The sequence below is a fragment of the Leopardus geoffroyi genome, chromosome B2, assembly GCF_018350155.1.
Source record: "Leopardus geoffroyi isolate Oge1 chromosome B2, O.geoffroyi_Oge1_pat1.0, whole genome shotgun sequence".
NCBI lineage: Eukaryota > Metazoa > Chordata > Mammalia > Carnivora > Felidae > Leopardus > Leopardus geoffroyi.
In genome coordinates this window covers 44,485,950-44,494,058 of record NC_059332.1, presented here as the reverse complement: position 1 = coordinate 44,494,058, position 8,109 = coordinate 44,485,950, and the positions used below count along the sequence as shown (strand labels likewise).

At 44.8% G+C, this 8,109-nt stretch overlaps 1 protein-coding gene across 3 annotated transcripts in view; it reads left to right on the top strand.

The window, feature by feature from the left end:
• The first annotated feature begins 3,502 nt into the window (after positions 1-3,502).
• The window catches only part of RCAN2 (regulator of calcineurin 2), a 276,443-nt gene continuing 271,836 nt past the window's right edge, over positions 3,503-8,109 (top strand). Inside the window, exon 1 of one of the 3 annotated variants that reach the window (XM_045498450.1) lies at positions 3,503-3,778. The gene's annotated coding sequence lies outside the window, so the exon portion shown is untranslated. The remainder of the gene's footprint in view (positions 3,779-8,109) is intronic. The other 2 variants (XM_045498448.1, XM_045498447.1) reach the window with 2 other exon arrangements.

Below are 8,109 nucleotides of genomic sequence, written 5' to 3'. Positions count from 1 at the left end.
GGAGAGAGAGAAAAAAAAAAAAAGAGAGAGAGGGAGAGAGAGACCTTGCATTCTTCACAAAGATTAACTCAAAATTGATTATATACCTAAATGTAAAATGCTACAAACCTTTAAAACTTCTAGGAGATAAAATGGGAGAAAATCGGATGACTTTGAGTATCATGATGACTTTTTAGATAAAACACTAAAGGCACACTACATAAAATAAATCACCGATGAGCTAGAATTCATTAAAATTAAAAGCTTCTGTTCTGTAAAAGATTCTGTTTTTCAAAAATTTTTTTAATGTTTATTTATTTTTAAGAGAGACAGAGACAGAATGCAAGTGGGTTAGGGGCAGAGAGAGAGAGGTAGACACAGAATCAGAAGCAGGCTCCAGGCTCTGAGCTGTCAGCACAGAGCCCGACGTGGGGATTGAACTCACAGGGCGTGAGATCATGACCTGAGCCGAAGTCGAACGCTCAACCGACTGAGCCACCCAGGTGCCCCTGTAAAAGTCACTGTTAACAGAATGAGAAGACCAGCCACAGAGTTGGAGAAATGATCTACAAAATACATATCTGATAAGTAACTGGTATTCAAACTATAAAAGAACTTTTAAAACAATAACAAGAAACAATAAGAATAAGAAAGTGAACAACCCAGTTAAGAAATGGGCAAAGAATCTGAACAGACATCTCGCCAAAGAAGACATATAGATGGCAAATAAGCATGTGAAAAATGTTCAGCATCATACGTCATTAGGGAACTGTAAATTAAAACAACAATGAGATGTCACTGCACACCTATAAGAACGGTGAAATTCCTAAACATTGACAATGACAAATGCTGGTGAGGACTTGGAACAACAGGATATTTCACCCATTTCTTATGGTGATGCAAACTGTTACGGCCACTTTGGAAGACAGTTTGGTGTTTTCTTACAAAGCACAGTTTTACAATACGCTCCAGCAATCCCACTCCTTAGTATTTACCCAAATAACTTGAAAACTTACGTTCGCATAAAAACTTGCACACAGATGTTTACAGCACTTTTATTCATAATTGCCCAAACTTGGAAACAACCCAGATGCCCTTCCATAGGTGAATGGATAAATAAACTGATACATCCAGAATACAGAATATTATTCAGTGCTAAAAAAGAAATGAGCTGTCAAATCATGAAAACACATGACGAAACCATAAACGTGTATTGCTGAAGGAAAAGAAGAAAGAAACCAATCTGAAAAGACTATTCACTGTATTAGGTTCTACTCTATGACATTCTGGAAAAGGCAAAACTATAGAGACAGCTAAAATATCAGTGGTTCCCAGAGGTGAGTGGGTAGGCAAGGAGGAGCACAGAGGATTTTTAGAGCAGTGAAACTAGCCTGTAGAGGACTGTCGTCGTGGGTATGTCATAGACTTGTCAAAGTTCAAATAATGCCCAGCACCAAAAGTGAACCCTAATGTAAACTATAGTATCAACTACATGGCTGATACTGATGTGTCAATGTAAGTTCACCAATTATAAAAAAAAAAAAAAATGCACCAATCTGGTGGGGGATATTGGTAATGAGGGAGACTGTCTTTGTGGGTGCAGGGGGTATATGGGAAATATCCACACTTTCTGATCAATACTGTGGTGAACCTTAAACTTTAAAAAATAAAGTCTTTTAAAAAATAAGAATAGCTGTATCTGAGTGGTAGGAAAATGACCCTGTTCATTTTTTTTTTTTAATAACAGCTAAGGTATATTGAATGTTACATGTACTAATTAATCTTCCCATTGAATCTTCTGTTTCTCAAAATTTTTGCAATAAATGTATTACTTCTGTCACCAGAGAATTTCATTTGTAAATATGTATTTACAAAATAGATTCTATTAAGATGAAAGTCTTCAGGCTGGTGATGATTCTGGGAGCTACTAACTACAAGCGAGATGTTGTTCGAAGGATTAAGGATGTTACACTGGGAAAGGGGGATTTTGGAGTGAGACATGAGGACTATCTCCACAAATTTGAAACACACTCAGTTGGAAAACGAGTTGGACTCTTGCCTCCACGGCTTCCAAAAGTGAACTGTAACCAATGAGCGAAAATCCTAGGAAGGCAAGTTTGGGCTCAGTATAAGATCGCCTTTTCACACAATGCTATCCGAAAACGCAATTCATCCAAATCAGCAGGTATTTATGAATTTATGCATCCAGAAGAAGTTTAGAAGCGTACGAGTCTAAGGCCACTTCCAACTCCAAAATTCTGCCTTTATTTGTATTAATGCAGATTAGTCGGAGTGAAGAGCTAAGGTCTACTACCTTTTTGTTGTTGTTTCCTTGTTTTTCTTTAATCGTTTTTAAGATGGGATTCGGTGTCACCCTTGGGAAAAAACAATGTGGTGTCTGGGTAAGCGAGGAACTGTGAAACGTACAGACTGCTTCAGTACAATTTTGATATTGGTACCAGGAAACAGAAAGGCATAAAAAGGAAAAGTTAAAAGAGCTATTTTTATAGCAATTAGATGACAGAATGCCAAGCTGATTTAAATATTATTCACTCAAGTTGGTTCTCACCCCCACCCCGTCCTTCCTTCAATTTTCCCCACTTTCCGTGCTCTGGTCTTTTCACACTATTGACTTTCTCCTGCCATCAGGCTCAGCCCCGTCCGCCGCGTTGCCACCCGCAAGCCACAGGCTTCCTCCGGCTCTGAATTGCTTTATTTTGTAAAGCAGAGACGTCTATCTTAACTTTGTCGAGCAACAGATCTCGCCTAGACTCTGATTCACATTCGACCGTTTACCGTAGGACACCAGCCTCCCGCTGGTCACCGGCTCTCGCACAATGGGAGTCCTTGAAGCCCTCTGTCCCCAGGTCTGGTGGCTGCGAATCCTGGCAAAGCCCAGGAGCCCGCGCAGGGCACCTTCAGCGCGTGGGCGGGGCGGGCGCAGGTCTCCAGCCAGAGGGCGCGGCACCCACCCGGAGCAGACGCCCCGAAGAACGCCCCCCCCCCCCGCCCCGCCCCAGGGGGCTTCCCGACCTTTCCTTTCCCGGAGTCGGGGGCTCAGCCTGCCTGTAAGAAAAGTCTCTTTCCCAGTACTCCCCACCCAGTTTGCCTCTCCGCCAGTTTCTTCTGGGCTGTCGCTGCCCAGTCACCCTTAGCTTCACAATCAGCCCCCCGGCCCACTCACACCCCCAGGAGGCCCCTACCCGGCGGTGACCCCGAGGACCCCTCCCCGCAGGGGCCGGACTCCCGCGGACCGGCCCCCCGCGCTAGGTGTCCAGAGGGTCTTCTTCGCTTCCCGGGCACCCTGAACGGGAAGCGGGGTGTGGGGGAGCCGAGGGCAGGGTGGGAGCCCGGGGAGCCGAGCGGGTGCGGGCCCGGGAAGGGCGCCGGGTCAGCGGGGAGGAGAGGAGAGGAGGCCACACAGGGGCTTTCGGTTTCCTGGGGTCTGATTGGAGGTTGGCCCGATGAGTCGGAGCTGGGGGCGCGCCCATCTCCGCTGGCTCCTGCGAGAGCCGGCGGCTCGGCCCCTCCCCGGAGCCGCTTTGTCCCGGCTGACGGCGGCCGAGGTTGCGGGGAGGAGCGGGCGGGAGGCACGGAGCCGGGGACACACGGACCGCGAGACCGGAGGCGGGGCGCGCCGCGCACGGCCCCACGCCCAGGCCCGCGGGCACCGCGCCCGCCCCCACGCGCTCGCACCGGCGGGCAGGTGAGCAGGCAGCGCCGCGCCCGCAGTCACCGGCCCCGCGGACGCCGGAGCCGCCGCCTCAGCCCCTGCCGGCGCTTCGTGGACGCCCAGCAGGTCGGTTATGTAACCGCGCCGGCCCGCTCGCCCCTGCGCCCGGTCCAGCGGGGACTGCGCGCTGCGCCCCGGCCGTGGCTGAGGGCGCGGCGAGGGGCGGGCGAGCGCGGTGGGGTTCGGGGGCTGGGCAGGGGGGCGGCAGCCGCGGACGGAGGGGGGTCTGCTCCGGCTCTCAGTCCCCGCGGCGGCCGTGCGGACGGAGGTCTCCCTTGACCCCCCTCTAGAGGGCGCGGGTCTCTAAGAGCCCCTGCCCCATTGCCAGTGGCCCAAGGGCTCGCCTTCCTAGTAGCAGCAGCAGGTGCACAAGTAGAACAGCGAAGATGACGCCTGTGGCCCCCGGGACTGAGGTTTGGAGAGGGGGTGAGGGCAGGTGAACTGCACTCTGAGGGGAGGAAAAAGAGGGGAGAGAACTAGAAACTCCTTATCAGTGCTCCTAAAAAGTGCTGGAGAGGAGGAAGGTACTTGGAGGCGCAGCGGGCTGGGAATTGTCCTGCCTGGGATTAGTGGGCATGGGTCATCTAAAAATAACTTCAAGTTTGAAAAGTGAAATAGAAGGGAGTGCAGTGTGCTGAGTTTGCCTGCCTGTGGGATGCTTCGCTCTAGAAGTCACCAGAGGGAACAGGCAAATCCCAGCCGCCTGGTCTCACTGGTTTCCAGGGTGTCTCGGTTTGACTTTTAGTTAATGATTTATTCTCCAAGGCACTGCTGTCTTTTTCTTATCCCAGAATGAGTTATAGCAGGGTGCATGCTTTGAATCTTTCCTATTTTCTACATCATTGGGATAGAGGTGTTCAGTGGACATCTAATGAGTTCGTTACCAGAGCTATTTTTTTTATTTTTTATTTTTGGTATGAGTTTAGTAAAAACAGCAGTTTCTGGGCTCCTTTTAACACACAGTCCCACAACTGAAGGGGAAAGAAGGCTAAAACCTTCCAGTCCACACTTCTTCCTTCCTTCAGCTAGAATCACATTTAACCTGTCACACAGAGGGTACGCTTTAGGAAAAGTAGGACATTTAAAAAAAAAATGCCACTCAACTTTCTCACATATTACATCAACATCAAAACACAGGACAAATATATCACAGGCACAGGACAACACTTGCTAACTGGCCCTCTCCATTCTGGGGAAGCAGCGAAGTCGGAAAAGCTGAGAAGCTGGAAAGGATCAAGAAGCAGGTCAGCATTGACTGTAGAACGAGGCAGGGGAGTGAGCATTTGGCTGCTTTTCAGGCTGCCCATTGATTTTCTTTAGCCTTGGAGCTATTATCTTAAGTACAATCAGTCATTGCATTGAATTAGTCTAAAATGTGAGTTGCACTTTGCTTTCAAATCCCCTGCAAATCAAATCAGCATTTATTGAGCACCTACTACTCAAGTCGGGTCCACAGAATTTTGTGAGGGAAAAGTGTCCTCAAATAAAGCTACAGGATCCCAGGAGCTTTCAGAATGCCTTGTGTGTGCAGGTCCTGCAGAAGCCAACTAAATCTAGGAGGATGTGGCTCTCCCTCTCCATTGATGAACATTTAACAGGCGTAAGTGGGAACTCGAGAACTTTGCCATTTGCAAGTTCCCATTACACTCTTTTGAAAGCTACTTACGTAATTGTTTGCAGTTAGTTATATATATTACGGAAAGTAGCTTTATTGAGATAGGTTTTGATAGTAACTGAAGTTTCATTTTATTTCTTTGGGTAATTTTATTTCTTTGGGTACCATGCACTCAGTTTAATTTTTTTAAGTATTTATTTATTTGGGGGAGAAAGAGAGAGAGGGGGAGGGAATGAGAATGAGCGGGGCAGAGGCAGAGAGAGAGGGAGACGCAGAATCTGAAGCAGGCTCCAGGCTCCCAAGCTGTCAGCACAGAGCCCGAAGTGGGGCTAGAACTCACGAACCGCGAGATCATGACCTGACTGAAGTCGGATGCTTAGCCGGCTGAGCCACTGAGGCGCCCCCATCCACTCAGGTTATTTAGCAGTTATTTGTTAAGCATCTACTGCGGGCCATGTAGGCCCTGTGCCAGGGGATAAAAGAATGAAGCCCAGGCATTTCAGAAATCAATCTAGCAGAAAAGAAGGATAAGAAAATAAGTGATAGTGATCCACATGGTGAATGGCTAGTGGAGATAGGAACAAGTTCATTGGAAGCCCAAAGAAGGAAGGGTGGAGGGAATCTGGAAGAGATTCCAGAAAAGCAGTGCGCTTGGACTGCATTCCAGTAGGCAGCAGCAGCTTTTTTTTTCTAGAGAAGGGGCCAGGTAGGTGTTCCACATCAAAGGCAAGTTTGTGTTCAAAGAACATTTAGGTCCTCTGAAATGAGGGAGTGGCAGGAGAGTTTGGGGGGTGTTTCAGTGAGCCTGAGATGTGAATACACTCTACTGAGGAGGAGAAACTATGTAGCCTTTTTGAAGAGAAAAGATTTGATCTAATTTGAATTTTGCAAAAGTGACTTTGGAGGTCCTAAATAGGTGGTATTGCAAAGGGGAATGAGCTTAGATTTTAGACCACTGGAGTGATGCAAGCAAAAGAAGAAGAAGAAGAAGAAGAAGAAGAAGAAGAAGAAGAAGAAGAAGAAGAAGAGAAAAATTAATTGTGCTTGAGCCAGGTAAGATAGAGAAAAAGAAGAGAGATCCTTAGAGAGCAATTTCAGAGGGAGAATTAGTAGTAGTAGGTCACCAAGTGGGTGGTGGTGTGGAAGGAGTTGATGTCTAGATGGATGGTCAGGTTTTTAACTAAGTTAGGAATTAGGCGAGAAGGATTAGATTTGAGAAGGATGAGGAATTTCAACTGAAATCTTTTCCTCTGAGATCAGGAAGAAAACAAGGATGCTCATTTGCCACATAGTGCTGGCAGCCAGAGTAATTAGGCATGAAAAATAAATGAAAGGCATCAAATAAGAAAGGAAGAAGTAAAACTGTCTCTATTTGCAGGTGACATATACATAGAAAGCTCTAGAGACTCCACTAAAAAACTGTTAGCAGTAATAAACAAATTCAGTAAAGTTGCAAATATGAAATCAATAAGCAAAATAAGTTGCATTTCCATACTAATAATGAAGTATCAGAGAAATTAAAGAAACAATCCCATTTAAAATTCTATCAAAAAGAATAAAATACCTAGGAATAAATTTAACCAAGGAGGTGAAAGATTTGTACACTGAAAACATTGATGAAAGAAATTGAAGAAGACACAAATAAATAGAGAGATAGTCCATGCTCATGGATTGCCAGAATTAAAATTGTGAAAATGTCCATACTACCCAAAGCAATCTACAGATTCCATGCAATCCCTATCAAAATACCAATGGCATTTTTCACAGAAATAGAACAGTCCTAAAATTTGTATGGAACTACAAAAACTCCAAATAGCCAATGCAATCTCAAGAAAGAAGAACAAAGCAGGAGGCATCACACTTTCTGATTTTAAACTATGTTATAGAATTATGGTAACCAAAGCAGCATGGCATAAAAACAAACACATAAATCGGTGGAACAGAATAAAGATCTCAAAAATAAACTCACCTGTATGTGTTCAATTATTTTATGACCAAGGAACCAAAAATATACAATGAAGAAAGGATAGTCTCTGCAATAATGGTGTTGGGAAGATTGGACCACTGTATTACACCATACACAAAAATTAAGTCAAAGTGGATAAAAGGCTTGAATGTAAGATTTGAAGTCATGGAATTTCTGTAAGAAAATATAGGGGGTAATTTCCTTGACACTGGTCTTGGCAATGATTTCTTGGATTTGTCAACAAAAGCAAAAATAAACAAATGGGACTCTATCAAAGTAAAAACCTTCTTAATAAGAAAGGAAACCATCAACAAAGTGAAAAGGCAACCCATGGAGTGGGAGAAACTATTTGTAAATCACTTATCTGATAACAGTTCATATCCAAAGCATATAAAGAACACATACAACTCAATAACAAGAAAACAAAACAAAACATAAAAAACCAAACCCCACAAACAATCCAATTAAAAAATGGACAAAGGATCTGAATATACACCTTTTTTCCAAAGAAGACATACAGCTGGCCATTAAGTACATGGAAAAGTGCACAACCTCACTAATTATCAGAGAAGTGAAAATCAAAACCACAATGAGCTATTACCTTATACCTATTTAGAATGGCTATTATCAAAACAGAACAGAACAAAAAAACCAAGAGATAAGTATTGGCAGGGATGTGGGAAAAAAGGTAATCCCTGTACACTGTTGTTGGGAATATAATTGATGGGAATATAAATTGGTGTGGCCACTATGGAAAACAGTATGGAAGTTCCTCAAAAAATTAAAAGTAGATCTATTATATGATCCAACAATCCT